Source organism: Bos taurus, chromosome 29 (genome assembly GCF_002263795.3).
Source record: "Bos taurus isolate L1 Dominette 01449 registration number 42190680 breed Hereford chromosome 29, ARS-UCD2.0, whole genome shotgun sequence".
NCBI lineage: Eukaryota > Metazoa > Chordata > Mammalia > Artiodactyla > Bovidae > Bos > Bos taurus.
The window spans coordinates 8792326-8811680 of record NC_037356.1 but is presented as its reverse complement, the minus strand read 5'-3'; the positions used below and the strand labels follow the sequence as shown (position 1 = coordinate 8811680).

Here is a 19355-nt window from a genome sequence, read left to right as displayed (position 1 = left end):
AGCCCAGGGCACAGGCTGCGGGGCAGGGCGGGGGGGAGGGGGGGGGGCGCGCTGCGAACAGCCAACGGAAGCGGCAGCTCTCCCTACCCTTCTGTTCTGCTCAAAGGCGTGTTTCTCACGGTACCCTCCATAGGCAGAAAGGGAACGATCCTCCTAGCACAGCCCCATTCATTGAACACCTGCTTACCAGAGGGGGAGTAAAGACACCCCAATATCTCTAACCAGTCTTCTCTGTGCTTCAGGCTTTGCTTGCCCTCCTCTCACCTGGTATCTTGGCTAATCATTCATTGAGAAAATAGACCCCCATCAGGCAAGTGCACGTCACTCCCTGCAGCCGTCAGAATTCAAGCAGAAAACAGAACCTTCCCAAGTGTTTAATCAGAGGAAGTAGCACCGACATATATACAGCACCATGCGTACGACAGAGGGATAGTGGGAAGTTGCTGTATAACACAGGGAGCTCAGCCTGGTGCTCCGTAATGACCTAGACGGGTGGGATGGGGGAAGGGAGGGAGGCGCAAGAGGGCCGGGAGATATAGATAGATAGATAGATAGATGTAGTTAGTGGCATTAGGGTACCAGAGAGGGAGGCTTGTTTCAGAGCCTGCATCTCAGAAATGTGCTTGCATCTCATCATTCCCAGCGTGCCAGGGACCATCCTGGGCATGTGGTTACGCTGATGCTTTATATGTAGGTATTATTATATATATATAGTTATGACTGATTCATGTTGTTGTACAGCAGAAACCAACACAACATTGTAAAGCAACTATCCTCCAATTAAAAAAAGAAAACAGGGAATCTAATACCAGGAAACGGCTGTGGAGAAGAACGAAGACCACAGTGGGTGATGCCCAGGGGGTTTCCGACGAAAAGGAGGAGAGAGGCGGTCTTGTCTCCCAGCGGAGGTGCTGGGCTCCCCTGCCGAGCCCGACCACAGGGGGCGTGCCTGCAGGAAACCCGGCCGAGAAGCAGCATCTGCTCTGGAGGTCTCACCCACAGACGAAGGGAGGAGGAATACCCCCACGTCTCCCTTCCCACACCTGATAACCTCCCATCAGCACCTCGAATTGACTACACCCAGAGAGGAGCCAGCTGACACGGGTCGTGGGAAATGCAGGGGCCGCCCGCGGCAGGCAGGGCCAGGCAGGGAGGGCCGTGAGACCTCGTCAAGGACCAGCACGCCAGGGACAGCGACGCTGGCCTTCCTTTCATCCTCACAGAAACAGTCACACGCTCAGACAGGCGTCCCTCTTCACCCGTTTTTCTGATACAGAAAATGAAGTTCAGAAGGGTTCCAAAAAAATCGCCCATGGGCTCTTAGAGCTGAGATTATTTTGGCATCCGAACTAATCTAAGCTGTCTGAGATTTAAACTCTCAAACTTTGTTTTCTCTCCTGACGGGAAAGCTGGGTAAGTTTTGATGAAAGTGAGCCAGATCTATCTTTAGACTCAATCAAAGGCTTTAAACTTAATTTTTGAAAACCGCAATTAATGGAAAATACATTTGTGCCAAAGAGCAAGCAAGTAAAGAAAACAAGCCTGTGGCCTGCTGGAGCTTGACAGCAGGTCAGCCTTGAAGGAGCCTGGGGCTTGAACCATCTCCAGGGACAGCGCGCTGCGCTCAGGAACGTGGACGGGATCCGCTCTGGGCCGGTCAAGGCCACCCCAGGTCTCCCCGAGTCACTGAAGCCTTTCCGCCTGTGTCCCTGCCCGGCACCACTCTGTGGAGTTCCCACAGCTTTATGTCAGCGATCCATGAAGTCCCTGCACTGAAGGTTATTCCAGGCCATGGTGGGACCCCTCCTTCTGGGACTCTGACCCCCAAGTCGGGTCATTTGATGCCCCTCCCCACTCTCCTCTCCACATCCTGTGCCAGGCTCCATCACGGGACTGGATGCACTGCCGGGCAATGGTCTGTTTTCTCAGTGATCTGTCCTAAGGGATTGTGAGCACCACAGAGTGAGTACAGGGATATACAAGGACCCGGGATATTCTTAACAACACGGTTCAGTGAAAAGAATGTGCAATCGGGTGTCCCCTCAACCTCAAATTATATCTCACGGATGCTATCCTTAAAAGGTAGTCATTTAGGGTCTGAACTTCAGTTTTTTCCTCTAAAAAATGAGATTACTATTACCTTCCTTAGCTGTGTAACACAGGGAGCTCAGCTCTGGGATGACCTAGAGAGCTGGGATGGGGGAAGGGGTACTCAAGAGGAAGGGGATATATGTATAGGTATATTGCTAATTCACTTTGTTGTACAGCTGAAACTAACACAGCACTGTAAAGCAATTATACTCCAATTAAAAATAAATGAAAGGAAATGTAATTCAACTTAAGAAAAAGGAATAATAAAAATTAAAGAACTTAAATATTACCTTTCTTTAAGAAAGGGTTGCTGTGGCTGTTCACAATTTAGACTTGCTCAACCACTTGACATTTTGAAAGCAAACTACTCTGTTCTCTCCTAAAATGTTTTTGGATCATGAAGGAATAAAATATTGGGATAGATAGGCCATGATTTTGAAGCAAGGTGATGATAGGAACTAAGATTCAGTATAGGAAATGGAAACCATTCTGAGTAATTCAAGAAGAAAGTGATTTAACATGGGATATTCAGTTCAGTTCAGTTCAGTTCAGTTCAGTCGCTCAGTCATGTCTGACTCTTCGAGACCCCATGAATCGCATCATCCAGGCCTCCCTGTCCATCACCAGCTCCCGGAGTTCACTGAGACTCACGTCCATCGAGTCAGTGATGCCATCCAGCCATCTCATCCTCTGTCGTCCCCTTCTCCTCCTGCCTGCAACGTGGGATATTAGGGGAGTAAAATTGCCAAAGGAGCTAGAAGAATGGACATCACGGGCCCAGCACTGGCCTATCGGGTTCAAGGACATCCAGTCCATGGTGGCTGCCCTGCCTACGTCAGCATGCTCTGTTGCTGCCACAACAGCCAAATCATCTCCCAGCTATAACCTCATGTGTTAGCTTCCTAGGGCTTCCCAGGTGGTACGAGTGGTAAAGAACCTGCCTGCCAGTGCAGGAGACATAAGAGACGTGGGTTCCTTCCCTGGGTCGGGAAGATCCCCTGGAGGAGGGCATGGCAACCCACTCCAGTATTCTTGCCTGGAGAATCCCATGGACAGGGGAGCCTGGTGGGCTACAGTCTGTGGGGTCACAAAGAGTCGGACACAACAGGAGTGACTTAACATGCACACACATTAGTCTTCTATTGCCGCATGACAATCTCATCATAAACCTAGGGGCTGAAAGCAACACATTATTACTATCTCATAGTTACTGTGGTCAGGAATCCAGGCATAGCTTACATGGATCCTCTGACTCAGCGTCTCGCGAAGCTGCCATCATGGTGTCAACTGGGGCTGCAGTCTCATCTGAGTCCTGCCCGGGGAAGGAACTGCTTCCAAGCTCACATGGCTGTTGGTGGCATTCAGCTTCTTGCAGGCTGTCAGAGAATGGGCTTCAGTTTCGTACTGATTATTATTAAGCAGAGGACATCCTCAACCTCTTGCCACATGGCTACTAGCTTCCCAAAAACTAGTAAGAGAAAGAGCATCTCCTAGCAAGATGGATGATGCAGTCTCATACAACATAATCATGTACATGTAATTTCATCACCTTGCCACATCCCATGGGTTATTACAGGGATCCCCAACCTCTGGGATCTAATGCTTGATGATCTGAGGTGGAGCTGATGTAATAATAGAAATAAAATGTACAATAAATGTAATAAGCTTGAATCATCCCAAAACCATCCCCACTCTGGTTTGTAGGAAAATTGTCTTCTATGAAACCCATCCCTGGGGCTGCTGGAAGTCACAGGTCCTACCGCCCATATTTCAGGAGAAAGGATTTCACAAGGGTGTGAATGTCAGCAGGGAGAATCTCGGGGCCATCTGAGAGTCTGTCCACCACACCTCGTTTGGCAGCAGCCTTAGCAGCAGGAGGATGGCTTCACCTTGCTTCTGCCTCTCATGTTACTCACCAATGCATTTAACCTCAAAGCAGAATTTCCATTATAGCCCTAGATGCCAAGGATTCTGGAGAATGTCATGTACCCCTTGACAACTTCTCTAACTAGATGGAAGGTAGAATTGTGGTTGAGAGAGTCAGTTCAAAATACCAACACCGGTGGCCTGTGGTATTGAGCATCTGCTCTAGTGGGAAATTTTACTAATGCGATGACAAAACACGCATTGAATATTTGTTGTGGGAGCGTCAGTGTTACAAAATGGTCAAGAGCATGGGCTTGTAGTCAGACTGCCTGGATGTGGATTCTGTTTCTATCTTAAAATCCTCATCTATAAAGTGGGCATGATAAGCACACCTATAGAATCATGTAATCAGTGAGGGTTTGGCATAGAGTCACAATTCAATAGAGGTTAGACGACATCATCATTCCTGTGGGTCAAGCAATTTCCTAAGTGCTTTCCACACATTATCTCATTGGATCTTCACTAGAGCATTATGAAGTCACTACTGTTATTCCCATTTCATAGATGAGAAAACCATCTCGGGGAGGTTATGCAATTTCCCCAAAACTATTAAAGCCAATTATCGGAAGAGTTCACGGCTCTTAGTCGTTGGGTTAAACTACCTCCTCTTCACCCTTTGAAGATAAAATTGATTTTTATAAATGGCCATAATCAAAATAACAGGAATAATAATAATTCTTTAAAATCATGGAGGACTTTACAGTTTACAAGTTGCTTTTTCACTTGAGCCCTCTGATAAAATGCTGTAATGTGTATATTCGTTGTTTGGTTTGAAAATACTCAATTCTGAAACAGAAATGGAAAAAACTAGACAAATGAAATTCATAAAATATGTTATTACAGAAACTATGACATGTGTGTATTTAACCATAGATAGAAAGAGATAGAAAGTTAAAAAGATATCTACTTTTTGCTGCTGCTGCTAAGTCGCTTCAGTCGTGTCGACTCTGTGTGACCCCATAGACGGCAGCCCACCAGGCTCCCCCGTCCCTGGGATTCTCCAGGCAAGAACACTGGAGTGGGTTGCCATTTCCTTCTCCAATGCATGAAAGTGAAGAGTGAAAGTGAAGTCGCTCAGTCGTGTCCGACTCCTAGCAACCCCATGGACTGCAGCCCACCAGGCTCCTCTATCCGTGGGATGTTCCAGGCAAGAGTACTGGAGTGGGGTGCCATCGCCTTCTCCGATCTACTTTTTAGGAGGCACTAAATATTCCTGAGGCACCTGTGCACTAAATATAAGTGACACATAAATATGCATGAGTCCTGTGAGGTTCTGATGTTCTGGGTGTACTACATATACATGAGCAATCAATATCCATGAGGCCATAATTCAGCCACACATTGATTGACATCCATTCTGACTTGTGTGCCCCCTGCAAAACCTCTTGGCTGAAACTCAGGCCTGCTCAGCAGGTGAGCTGCAAGCTACAGCTATTGTGCTGGTGTACTTGTGCTGTCTCTCCAACAATTTGTGTGTTCTTGGCAGGGGACTTTCCACTGGGGAGCCCCTTAGCTCAAATCTCAACTCTCATCCTGTAACCGAGCCATGAGCGGGGAAGGTCCCCAAGGGAGAAGGTTGATGTGGTAGAGGGTGAGGTGGGCAGATGAACGCTGCCCGCCCCATGGTTCGGTGCTGTGGTCCTTCCGCCCTGATCACACGGCACCCGAGTGCTCATCTCTTTCTTCTTGCTTTCTTTATGTGTTTTACAATGATTGTGTAATCCACTTGGTTAGTGAGCCTTTCTGTTCCATGACCTCAGGTAGGGTGTACCAGTTGGCCTGGTAGTGACCTTAGAGGCTACCACTGCAACATGGTAATTTCCCTCGTGATAAGTGATGGGAAGCAGGTAATGATCATGCTCCTCTCGTTATCGATAAGGAAATTAAGAAACACAGAGGATATGTGATTATCTAAGGACACTCAACCAATTAGTAAATTAATTGGAATTAACACATAGGTTTCTCCAACTCCAAGTTTAGTTCCTTTTATTCTAAACAAGATCCACATAACAACAAAAACAAAACAAAACAAAAAAATCAGAAGGTACAAAAAAAAAAAAAGAAAGAAAGAAACAGGTTTTTCTTGTGGGCCTCCAAAGAAAATTTGCAAAGAAAAATTCCAAGGCTGTTCTGAGCAGCGGTTCCTGGGCAGAACAAGGCATTGCTCTGGCAAATGCCTTGTTTTTATGGAGCCACTCGCACACGTGCCCATGCTGGAAGCATCCTTAAAAGAGGCCTCTTGTTTAGATACACAGATGCCCTTCCTCTGTTCCTCATCGATTCTGTAAACACAGCCTCCTTATGGACAAGGCTGCCAGGCGACAGACACATAAGAGACTCTGATGCTATTAGGCATTACATCCAGAAAAAAAGGAGGCTTGAGCCAGAAAGGGGTCAGTCATCTGCGTGTCCTTCCTGAAGCTGGATCTCTTGCTAGACAGTATAGCCCTCAGAGATTTGACCTGTGTGTTTGCTCTGGCTTTTTTAACTGTTGACTTTTGGATCAACTTTAGTTTGGCTCGGGTATGAAACTTGCTTTCCTCAAATTAATAGTTACTTGAATAAGCACTTTCTGGTCTTCCTTCCATTCCTTTCCTCACTGGCTTTGAAGCCACATGTAAATAATGGTTGCTGGCCGAAAGGATCTGGGGGCTGTGACTAAGGCCTTTCTAGAGAGGGAAGGCTCCTGGGTCGAGACTATTTATGCCAATTCCCAAGCTTTTGTAGGAAGCATCAGTCTTTTTAGGGTTTCCCCGGTAGCTCAGATGGTAAAGAAGCTGCCTGCAATGCAGAGACCCAGGTTGATCCCTGAGCCAGGAAGACCTCCTGAAGAAAGCAATGGCAACCCACTCTGGTATTCTTACTTGAATAATTCCATGGACAAAGGAGCCTGGTGGGCTACAGTCCATGAAGTCACAGAGAGTCACGACTGAGCGAAAACACTTACCAGTCTTGTCATAGGAGAAAATGGTTAGTCACAATGGAACCTTGGAAATAATTTTCAACAATCATTAGGCACCCCAAATGTGTAAATTTTCTGCAAATTTACACTGGCTTTGCTCTTGTTTCCATTTCATCATAGCCATATTACCTCTTTCAATTGTTCATCAAGTCACTAGGTTCAAAGTACATCACAAAAACTACTCCATTCATGGATATGAAGAACTCAAGGTATTAACAAGGAAAATGAACACAACGTCTTCCTGTATTTTTCCAATCGTGTTTTTGTGGATGTGTTTGAGTGTGTGCAGGCACACAGAGAGACAGCAATGAAGACACCTGGAAGGAGAAATAACAAAATGTTTACATGTACTTATGGAAGAATTATGAAGCTACTGGTGGAAGATGGTAAAGAATCTGCCTGCAAAGCAGGAGACAAGGGTTCAAATCCCTGGGTTGGGAAGATCCCCTGCAGAAGGGAATGGCAATCCACTCCACTATTCTTGCTGGGAAAATCCCTTGAGCGGAGGAGCCTGGTGGACTGTAGTCTATGTGAGTCACAAAGAGTCAGACACACTGAGTGACTCACACTTTCACTTTTCATGGAGGAATAATAGGTAATTTGTACTTGATTTTTAAAAATAACTCTCTGTATTGCTTAAATTATTATAATCTTTCATTGCTTTTACCATTTTGTTTTCTTTAAAAAGTTTCTCTATTTCCTTTCTGAATAGAAATAGCAATATTGAGAAGGTCTTTACTGTTATCAAGGAGCTTTTTGAAAGCTAAATAACCTCAGTGGAATTTATAACATCCCTTGGCAGTTAGTATCATCTTTATATCCATTTTATAGATGCCTCAGACAGCCTGTTGTATTCAAGGTTACACAGCCTCTAAATAAGCAAAATTGAGAGGCAAAGACAGATTTTTTTGACGTCAAAGCCCATGTACTTTCCACTCTGCCATAGCTGCTCTCTGTAGGGACTTTCAGCACTGTGTCCCCAATTTCAATCAACAATTGTTCTCTGGCATGGCACTCTGGGGGGTGCAAAGATAAAAATCTTGCCCCTCCAGGAATGCACAGTCCAGAGCAGGGGTTCACAGCCACAGCTGTACAACAGATCCACTGAGAATCAATTTTCAAACTTTTGAGGCCTGGGTCAGCCTCAGACAATCTTTAAAACTCCTCAGATGATTCCAATGTGCAGCCAAGGTGAGAACAACTGGTCTACCAAGAAGCTGGCATATCTGTAAATGCACAGATCCTGCCAGAGACAATATATATATACAGTCAATTATGACAATTCACAGCCTTGTTTCCAGTAATTGCTTCTTTCCTGGCATCTTATGGGTCCTTGGCATACGGATCTCTTTGCATGGATGTCACAATTTAAGACTATAAATTTAACACTAGGTACTATAAACAGCTTTTCATGTTTATTCTTAAAATTAGTTGGAAATAGCTCTTTTACTCTCTTAATGCAGTGTAGTTGGACAGTGTCATGTAGCAGAAAGAATTCTAGATGTGGAAATCTGAAGACAGGTTTAGTCTTGACTCAGGCTATAAAAACTGTGGTTTGGGACAAGTCACTTCTCCTCTCTGGGATGGGTTTCTTCCTCTATAAAATAAAAGGGTTTAATTACATGCTGTCTTCATTCCTCTAGCTCAAACCACCCATATAATTCTCTTTCATGTAACCCTTACTAAAAAGCAGCTAGCCCAAGATAGACATGAATTTAAAACCTATGTATTTTAGTTATCAATTGCTTCATTACAAATCACCTCAAAATTTAGTGGCTTAAGATGACAGCTTACTATTTTTGATTCAGTGGATTTACTGGGAGGTTGCACTGGTTTCTCCTGGGCTCACAGGTATGGCTGCAGACAAGGGGAGTCAGCTGTAGCTGGAATATCCAAAAGGGTCTTACTCAATTGCCAATTGGTGCTGGCTGTGGGCTGGAGAGCCTTCATCCTCTCCACGTGACCTCTCATCCTCCAGGGGGATAGCCTGGAATTTTGGTGGCCTCAAAATTCCAAGAAGGTAAGAGTGGAAGTTGCATAGCCTCCTGAGCTCTAGGCTCTGGAACTCCCACAGTGTCACTTCAACCATAATTATTAATCAAAGCAAGTCATGCGATTAGCCCAGGTTGCTGCTGCTGCTAAGTCACTTCAATCGTGTCCAGGTTAGATAGAAAAAAAAAAAAGAGAGTGTGGAGCAAGAGATTCCACTTCCCGATAAGACAGGCAACAATGACAGACTGCAAAGGGGTGTGGACACACGAGGTGCGGTGCATGTGTGGCTATTATTGTAATAATCATCCGTGTTAGTTTTGCCTGGAGGTGCTATATAATGTAGTGGTTAAGGGCACAGTCTTTGGATTTAAACAATCTGGTTTCAAATCCTGCTGTTTTTGTTGACTTGTAACATAGGACAGGAGACTTAAATTTCTCTGTGCCTGATTCCTCATTGGTAATTTGGGAAGGATAATAACAGTGCCCACCTTATGAGGTTGACTGTGATAAATAAATATGATTACATCTGTAAAGCCCCTGAGTAGTGTGCTCAGTCATGTCTGACTTTGACACCACATGGACTGCAGCCCACCAGGCTCCTCTGTCCATGGAATTTTCCAGACAGAATACTGGAGTGGGTTGCCATTTCTTTCTCCAGGGGATCTTCCCGACCCAGGTATCGAACATGTGTCTCCTGTGTTTCCTGCATTGGTAGGCAGATTCTTTACCACTGCACCGCCTGGGAAGCCCGTAAAGCCCCTAACTCATAGTAAATGTGTCCTAAAAGCTCTTTGCTCTTACTACTGGTCCTAGTTTTCCGCAGGGAGTGAGGGAGCTACTTCATCCTTCAGGTCAAGGCAGCAACCCTTATCCCACTCCTTCCCAACATCACATCAATTAGACTGCCTGCAGCCACTTGCTGTGAACCTGATGGGTGACAATGCATTTGGTACTGGTTATCACCAAGCTCATTTGCATACAGCATCTCTTCCATGAAAAGCCAGCTCTGAGCACTCATCTGAAAACAAGGAATGTGATGTATGGTCTCAGTGGGAAGGGTGTGCTTCTGGCATGAACAGCTCTCGTTCCTTGGTAGCTCCTGGCTCCTCACTGCCCGGTGGGCTGCAGTTCCAAGTGAGAGAGCCCTCTGCCCCCTGGGAACCTCAGCCTCAGCTGCACAAAGCACACCACCACTTGCTGGCCAAGGCTCCCACCAGGACTCACCTGACTGAGGGCTGGAAGGGCCCTCGGGTCACTGATGTGGTCCAGCCTGTCCTTAACTGCCTGCTGTGCACAGGCTCCCCAAGTCAGGACTTAACCTGTGACATGTCTTCTGGGAGACACAACCTGAGCTTTCTGCAAGGCAGTTCAACTAAGCTCAGTAGTCTGACTTGCAGCTTTGGAGTCAGACAGACATAGGTTCCAATTCCTTACTGACACTTACAATCACCACGACTCAGGGCAAGGGGGATAACTTCCCTATGCCTTAGTTGTTTCCTCTGCAAAATCATCTACCTGGGACTTCCCTGGTGGTCTGATGGTTGAGAATCCGCCTGCCAATGCAGGGGACATGGGTTCATTCCCTGGTCCGGGAAGATCCAAATGCCGTGGGCAACTAAGCCCATGTGCCACAACTTCTAAGCCCTCGCTCTGGAGCCCCGAGCCATAACTACTGGAGCCCGTGTGTCTAGAGCCTGTGCACTACAACAGGAGAGGGACTGCAGAGCCATTCACAGCAACGAAGACCCAGCACAGCCAAATAAATACAAAACTGAAAAAATCATCTGCCTTACAAGGTTGCTGTAAAGATTAGAAATATGTATACAAAGCACTCAACTCAGACTCTGGATATTAGTAGGATCAAAGTAAATGATTTGTCCAAAGTGCCCATGAGCTCAGGGTACATAATAGCCCCCCCCAAAAAATGTTACTTCCCTTTCAAGTACCAGGGTAAATCTAAGCCTAAAGCTATTCCTTTATTAATGTATTCCACAAACCACTGCAAATGTTGCAGAGAACGCAAATGTATATATCCAGTTCCAAACTAGAAGCCCATGAAAGCAGGATCCTAACTTTTGGTCACTTGTTGTTTAAAAGGTACCTATACAGTACCTGATGGAGAAGGCAATGGCACCCCACTCCAGTACTCTTGCCTGGAAAATCCCATGGACAGAGGAGCCTGGTAGGCTGCAGTCCATGGGGTCGCTAAGAGTCGGACACGACTGAGCGACTTCACTCTCACTTTTCACTTTCCTGCATTGGAGAAGGAAATGGCAACCCACTCCAGTGTTCTTGCCTGGAGAATCCCAGGGACGGGGGAGCCTCGTGGGCTGCCATCTATGGGGTCGCACAGAGTCGGACACGACTGAAGTGACTTAGCAGCATACAGTACCTGAAATACAGTGGGTGTAAAATGAATGCTTGTTGAAGGAAAGATAACCTGGTCTCTGCCATCCCTGAGTTTGGATTTAGAGAGAAGATGAGGAATATGCATAAATAACCGTATCCAGGTTGATTGATTCAAGTGGTCAGGGAGGAGTAAGGGGTATGTAAGAAATTACCCCCTGCAGGGGACTCAGGCAAGGCTTCACGGGAGAGGCACATGAGAATCAGCTTTGAGGAAAGGGAGGATTTCAAAGTGCAAGTATGAGAAAGAAGGCTGAGAATAAAAAGGAGGACCCGTTTAACTCATGGCTGAAATTTACAACTGAAGCTGTAGGTGGCTCCCTCTCTGGGTATGTTTGTTGTTGCTGTTGTTTAGTGGCTCAGTCGTGTCCAACTCTTCTGTACCCTGTGGACTGTAGTCCCACCAGGGTCCTCTGTCCATGCGATTTCCCAGGTGAAAATACTGCAGTGGGTTGCCATTTCATCCTCCAGGGATCCTACCAACCCAGGGATTGAACCTGCATCTCCTGAACTGGTAGATGGATTCCTCACCATTGAGCCACTACGGAAGCCCCTATGCATGCTTATATGTCTGTAATTCAGAAAACCTCTCATTATCTGAGTGTGTAGTATTCTCTGGGTGGCATGCCCAAATTATATTATTAAATATCTTAAAGGAACTCTTTGTATTCTGGCTGGCTTAGAGACAAAAAACCTCATATATAAATTAAATGTTCCTAAAAAAAAAAAAAATACCCCAGAAATAAAGGAAATTGAGCCTGGAATACTTTCAAGGTAAAAAAAATAAAAAGGTATTCTTACAGAAACAAACTTAGAAATTTAAAAAAAATTCAAGTACTCAGGATGCAAGTAAATCTTCTGCAAACAAGACTAGTTCAACAATTTCAGTTTAATAAAACAGCTGCTTTCTGAGTTATAGTTATGCATGATACAAATATGTTTTTACTCTACACAACTATCTTCTTCCTAAACTTATCCAGATTTACTGATAGAGTAAGTTAGCATTGCTGTTGTTTAGTGACTAAGTCGTGCCTGACTCTTTTGAGACCCCATGAACTGTAGCCCACCAGGCTCTTCTGTCCATGGGATTTCCCAGGCAAGAACACTGGAGTGGATTGCCATTTCGTTTCCCAGGGAATCTTACCAACCTAGGGATTAAACCCAAGTCTCCTGCATTTGCAGGCGATTCTTTACCACTTAGCCACTAGGGAAGCTCTAAGTTAGCATTACTTCTACTAAATACATAGAATTTTAGAATTTTTTTAATTCAAATATTTGTTTAATCATACCAAATATTATTCTGACAAGCTTTATTTCAATAGTAATTATGTTTTCTAGTATGTTAGCTTGAAGATAATTTCCAAGATCATTAAGCAACTCTCAAAATCCTGGACAGATGCTAAGTTGACTTCATTAATAGATATTTGTTAGATACTAAGATCATTTCTAAAAAGACAGAATACTGAAATGGTGTCACTAAGTATAATTTAAGTATAATATACTTTTGCTTCTTATTTTTATATGCTATTTGGGTCTGTTAATAAATGTGTTTATGTTTTGCCACTTTGAGAAGTTGTAATAAAGGATATGCAATGGATATAGAAAGTTGTAGAAGGTTCCTGAAAGGGGATTTAATTGTGGTCAGAGCTGGCTACATTTAATGGGTCTATTTATGAGATTGTCATTGTATTTGAGCTATTTTATACCTCTCTATAAACTGCAGACAATGGATATGCAAACTTTGTCTTGTCAGGCAGAGATTAACTGACTTCCTTCTTCCCCGTGGAAAAACCAGTTTTGGTACCTGGGTACCTGCAAATTGAACCAGATCCTGTTACCTTGCCCAAATAGTCAGTTTTCCCCCAATTTTCAGTTCTTCCAGATTCCTTCAGTATCTGGCTACAACCTTCCAAACTAACTTTTCCAATTTGTCTGCCTTCTGCCTGGTGGCATACCTAAGAACTATAGCTTGACTGTCCATATTCCTTCTGGGACTCTTGGTTGCCTTGCAGCTGGCCATTTGCCCCAGGACCTGAAGAAGGTCTGGAAGCTGGAGCTCTATTGCTTGATATAAAGCTTGAAGCACTATCCATCACGCAGAGCATGCGTGAGCTGGAATTCTCTCTTGACAAGCCACTCTCTGGACTACTAAGGAAGGCTGGTGAAATGCTTGGGTCATGCATGCCCTTATGAGAGGTGACCTTGATTGTGGACAGCAATTTCACCAAGAACACTGACATTCTAGCTCAAGACCTTCAAGAAACTCAAGGAGCTGTGCTGCATAACTGGATGTGTTCCTCCACTGGCCTGTGGGAATCCACTGGACTGGCTACTCTTAGAGTACAACTCCTGGTTCTTTAATACAACCTTTTATATCACTCTTTCTCTTTTTCACTTTAAAGTGAAAGTCGCTCAGTCATGTCCGACTCTCTGCGACCCCATGGACTATATAGTCCATGGAATTCTCCAGGCCAGAATACTGGAGTGGGTAGCCTTTCCCTTCTCCAGAGGATCTTCCCAACCCAGGGATCGAACCCAGGTCTCCTGCACTGCAGGCGGATTCTTTACCAGCTGAGCCACAAGGGAAGCCCTTTAAACATATTTCTTTTAAGACGCCTGATCTCCAGGACCCTAAAATAAGCTACCTTTGCCACCACTTCTCTGCAGATGGTTGAACTGGTTTTGCAGGAATAGAAGCAACAAAAAGTCCTCAAGAGACTATTTCTCAGACTCTGCTTCACTCCATTCAGGGGTTTATAAATTACTTCTGAGTTGTTCAGTGACAAGTGATATTCATTCATTTTTCAAAAAAAGGGCAGGCAGTGTTGAACTTTACCTGAGGCCTGTGCTCTCAGAAAACAGAGCTGGCTAAGAAATTCCCCCACACATTTGTTCTCTGAAATCTCTCTTCTCTTTTGTATTCCAAGAAACAGCTACAGCAATGCTCTCCCATGCACTAAAAGAAGACTCATCTCTAGTCTTCTTCATGACTCTTATAAGACTGTGGATGACCCCTTTGCTGACCTATCCTCATTAAAATTCCAGGCCCCCCTTTCCTTTCTTAGAGAACTTTCTCATTCATGAACATTCTTCCTATTGCAATAGCTTGAATAAAATCATCTTCTTACTCGACAATCTGTTCTGTCTGTTATACTTTCCAATTTAAAAAATAAAGATAGATGTGGAGGCTTTTTTCCAGTCTTTGGAATTGTTGTGTAAGAGGTGATGTCTGAGACAGTGTCTGCCAACTCCAACCATGCAACAAGCCTGATGATGGAGGGGCAGGGGACACGGTGGGGGGGAATATGCAAAATACCTGGGTCCTTGATGACATCGTTATATTGCTGAAAAGAGTCAATCTCCTTACTCCCCATCACTTCCAGACTTCTTGTTCCAGTAAACAATATTTTGTCTTATGCTTTAAGTTACTCTCTGTTGGGTATTCTATTTTGAAGCTTCAAACACCCTAATAGAATGCTTGCAGGCTTCAGGAATAAAGAAAACCTGTGCCAGAAATCTTGAAAGATGTTTGAGAAGAAACGATTGCCTGTTATATGCAGGTTATATTGTTGTCCAGTTGCTAAAGTCATGTCTGACTCTTTTCTACCCCATGGACTGCAGCTTGCCAGGCTTCCCTGTCCTTCACCATCTCCCAGAGTTTGCTCAAACTCAAGTCCATTGAGTCGGTGATGCTATCTAATAATCTCATCCTCTGTTGTCCCTTTCTCCTCCTGTCCTTGATCTTTCCCAGAATCAGGATCTTTTCCAATGAGTTGTCTCTTCGCATCAGGTGGTCAAAGTATTGGAGCTTCAGCATCAGTCCTTCCAATGAATATTCAGGGTTGATTTCCTTTAGGGTTGACTGGATTGATCTCCTTGCTGTCCAAGGGACTCTCAAGAGTCTTCTCCAGCACCATACTTCAAAAGCATCAATTCTTCAGCTCTCAGCCATCTTTATGGTCCAACTCTCACATCCATATGTGACTACTGGGAAAACCATAGCTTTGACTAGACAGACTTTTTGTTGGCAAAGTGATGTCTCTGTTTTTTAATATGTTATCTAGCTTTGTCATAGCTTTCCTTCCAAGAAGGAAGTGTCCTTTAATTTCATGGCTGCAGTCACCATCTGCAGTGATTTTGGAAGTTATAGAGAGACTTAGTTTCCTGTGTCATTGTGTGACACTGGAGTTACAGAATCATTCCTGAAAGGACAAAAGACACAAAAGAAGCTTTCAGATATGAATGAAGAATGATTCAAAGGCAACCTGGATGGATAGATGATTGAGGACCTGAAGAGCTGTTGGACATCTCAGCAGATGTCAGCACAGGCATGTAACCTCACAGATCAAATGCACTCTGTGCCTCCCTTAGCACGAACAAGGGTCTCCAGGGAAAAGTGGGCATGTTCAAGTGGATTGAGATGAACTTTTACCCACATGCAATAGCCAGGCTCATGAGGCAAGGGCTTTGACGATGCCTATCTAGTGGGGTGGCCTTCACGAAGAACTTCTTCCATCTCTAGAGTTCCCAGGAGGAAACCTGGGGGAGTCTTGGCATGAAGTGGGAGTAGGGGAGCAAGAAGGATGGGATCCTGACCCCCTGTTGCAATTCAACCAGAGCAGTCTAATTTTATTGCACTGTATTTGCACCATATTTGTGGCTTGCAATTACAGTTTTACTCAGGAAAGAATTCCAATGCTAGCAACAATTATTTGAAACCTGTGAGCTAGAGGATACATCTCAACATCTCCCACCTCCATGCTCAAGTAAACCTTGAGGGAGCAGGTGTGTGGCTGGGGTTGAAAGTAGGTGTTGGAACACAAGTTTCAGGAACCTTACTGACAAAGGCCTATCTTTACTATGGGTCAGAAACAGGGGTAGAGTGGCCCAACTTAGCAACCATATTTTGATAAAGAAATCTACTGTTACTTTCTCCCAATAAAATAAAACTCATATCCTCAAAATTTGGCCTGGAAGGAGGACCTCAAGGGGGAGGATGGGAATTGGACCTAGAAACTCTTCTTCTGTTCCTCTAGGTTCTAAGTGTTCTCTTCCCCTTTGGATTTTCTCAATTTGTTCACTTCCTCCACTCTCCAACACTCTCAACAGAATGATGCTCCCCCAACATCTTTCTTTCTTTCTTCAAATATCTTTCTACTTTCCTCTTAAAATGGCAACAAGTCAGTTCCACAGATTCTCCAGCTAAAATGGACTTTCAAAAACAACTGAAGGTTAGGGAAGAGCAAAAGAAAAACACATGAGTATCAATCAAGTACATGATGCAATTTTCAAAGCACAGGCTCTGATTCCACTTGAACTGGATTGTTCTCAGGGATTTTACCTCTTCCCGTTTCATACAAGCTCCTGTTTCATACAAGCTCCGTGAATGTCAATGAGCTAGCCATCCAAAGGGCTGACATCACTTCCCAGATCCTCTGCCTAAGCCCTCACTTCAAAAGTGAAAGTGAAGTCACTCAGTCATGTCCGACTCTTTGCGACCCCATAGACTGTAGCCTACCAGGCTCCTCTGTCCATGGGGTTTTCCAGGCAATAGTACTAGAGTGGATTGCCATTTCCTTCTCCAGGGGATCTTCCCAACCCAGGGCTCAAACCCGGGTCTCCCGCATTGTAGACAGACGCTTTACCATCTGAGCCACCAGGGAAGTCAACCTCACTTCAAAGCTCCCACCTGTTGCCTGTGGATAATACTGGCCACCACCTAGGATCTTCTCCTAAACATCTTGACTCTTCCCATTGACAAGATCAAAAAAGATTCTCTTCCAATACCTATCTTGGCTTGGTTATGACACATATTTTCTGCCCAGGATTGACAGGATGATTCATTCTTCAAGAGAGATTGCCCAGTACAATCTCAGTACAAACACTGGTGTGGCTTTATCCTTTCAGATCAAAGAGTCTATTGTTATCTTAATCCTTTTATAACCAGACAGGGGAAATTATACACTAAGATTCCTCTTTTTTTTTTTTTTTAATTTTTATTTTGTTTCGAAGGATAGCCGATTAGCAATGTTGTGACAGTTTCTGGTGGACAGCAAAGGGACTCAGCCACACATATACATGTGTCCATTCTCCCCCCAAACTCCCCTTCCATCCAGGCTGCCACATAACATTGAGCAGAGTTCCATGTGCTATACAGTAGGTCCTTGTTGGTTATCCATTTTAACTATAGCGGTGTGTACAGGTCCATCCCAAACTCCCTAACCATCTCTTTCTCCCATCCTCACCCCCCTCCCCACTCCCTCCCCAACCATAAGTTTGTTCTCTAAGTCTCTAAGTCTCCTTCTGTTTGGTAAATAAGTTTCTTTGCCATTTCCTCCTCCAGGGGATGCTCCCAAGCCAGAAATGTGCATCTCCTGTGTCCCCTGCATTGGCACACGGACTCTCCACCATTGAGCTGCCTGGGAAGCCCAGTTCATTTGTATAATTTCTTTTTAGGTTCCCCATATAAGGGATGTCATATGATATTTAGGATTTTTAGAATTCCTTTCATGAAGAACATTGTATTTTGGCCTGAAGGGTGTTGGATATGGGGTGGAAAAGCTTTTTATAAACACCTGGGGCTTGAAGTCTACCTTAATCCCTGGCCCTCAGCCTAGTTCTGTTCCTGGGCCTGGGGAACATCTTAACAGAAGAATTCGAAGTTTCAACAGGTGACCCAGGAAGTGAGGACGGGCGCCTTAGGCCAGTTACTGCATGAAGGAGGAATTTGGAGAGAACAGGAATGTCTAAAAGTGGACTTTGGTGTGACTGCTGTAAATTTTTCCTCTAACTCCTCTAAGAAATCTTTAGTTAAATCTACAAGGCTCGTGTGCTTGGTGTGAGTGAATTCTTTTGCACGTTGACTTTCATGCCTGGTTGGGGTCATCCTTGGTGCAACACAGGACTGGAGGAAGACAAAATCTAGACTCAAATGGGCCATGAGAGAGTAAGTCCTCAGGGAACAAGTGTTGGGACAGACAGACTGTGAAACTGGAAGTGTAGGCCAAGTTTAGCTGGATGTGTAGGTCAAGGAGGCCCTCGTTGACTTCAGAGCCACAGCATGATAAATTAAGCACTGTAATCCTTCACTGATCCCCAGTATCTAAAGTCCATACTTCTTGGGGGAGAGGGGCCCCTCCTCCAAATACTTTTCTTTCCTCAGATTGTCTTTCCATTTTCCTTCTAAAATGGCAACAAATCTCATCTACAAATTTTTTTTTTTTTTTTAGCTAAGACTGGAATTTTCAAAACAACTAAGGATTAGGGGACTATACATCAATTAAATGATGCAATTTCCAGACACAGGGCTCTGAACGTTTGTATGCATGACACACAAAATCCATTAAAATTTGGCTCCCCAACTCTCCAATGTCATCTCTTCACCACTCCTATCGTCACGGATACTGCTGCACTGCCACCGTTAAGAAACCTAAATGATGACCTTGTCACTCCACCAGGTAGAAGTGACCACTCTTTACCCCATGTCTCACTGGAGCATCGCATTCCAAAATGCTCTGTGTGGATATTTATTCACATGCTTTTCTCTTCCAATAGATGGTGAGTTTCTTGCCCCAGAACCTAACAAGTCCTTGTGAAGTAGTAGATTCTCAATAATATATGTTGAATGGGAAGGGCTCCAAGGCAGGATATAAAAATAGAAAGAGAGCAGAATGACTAGGCGGGAGTGACAATTCTCTCTCTTATGATCCAGATGACTTTGGGTAGGTTTCTGAATCTCTCAAACTGTCAACTGCCTCATCTATTAACAAAGGCTACTTTGTAGAGAGAAGTTTAAAGTATATAAAGGACCTGGCCTCTAGCAGGTATATAGTAAGTGGACCCTATTACTCAGTAGGCTGGTGGTTTTCAAGGTATTGCTTTTCTAGCAGTGTAACTCTTTTAAAAATGAAAGGTTCACAGCCCTGAGTAAGAGCAGAGCTGCTCTAACTTGGGGGTGCAGCCTCAAAGCCCCACCTGC

The 19355-nt window shown here is 44.5% G+C and overlaps 1 long non-coding RNA gene across 1 annotated transcript in view; it reads right to left on the bottom strand.

Moving 5' to 3' along the window:
* Nucleotides 1–5986: 5986 nt before the first annotated feature.
* The window catches only part of LOC112444849 (uncharacterized), a 60482-nt gene continuing 47113 nt past the window's right edge, over nucleotides 5987–19355 (bottom strand). The window contains exons 2-3 of the long non-coding RNA XR_003033218.2: nucleotides 14694–15579; nucleotides 5987–7296 (exon numbers count right to left, since the gene is read on the bottom strand). This is a non-coding gene — a long non-coding RNA (uncharacterized lncRNA). The remainder of the gene's footprint in view (nucleotides 7297–14693; nucleotides 15580–19355) is intronic.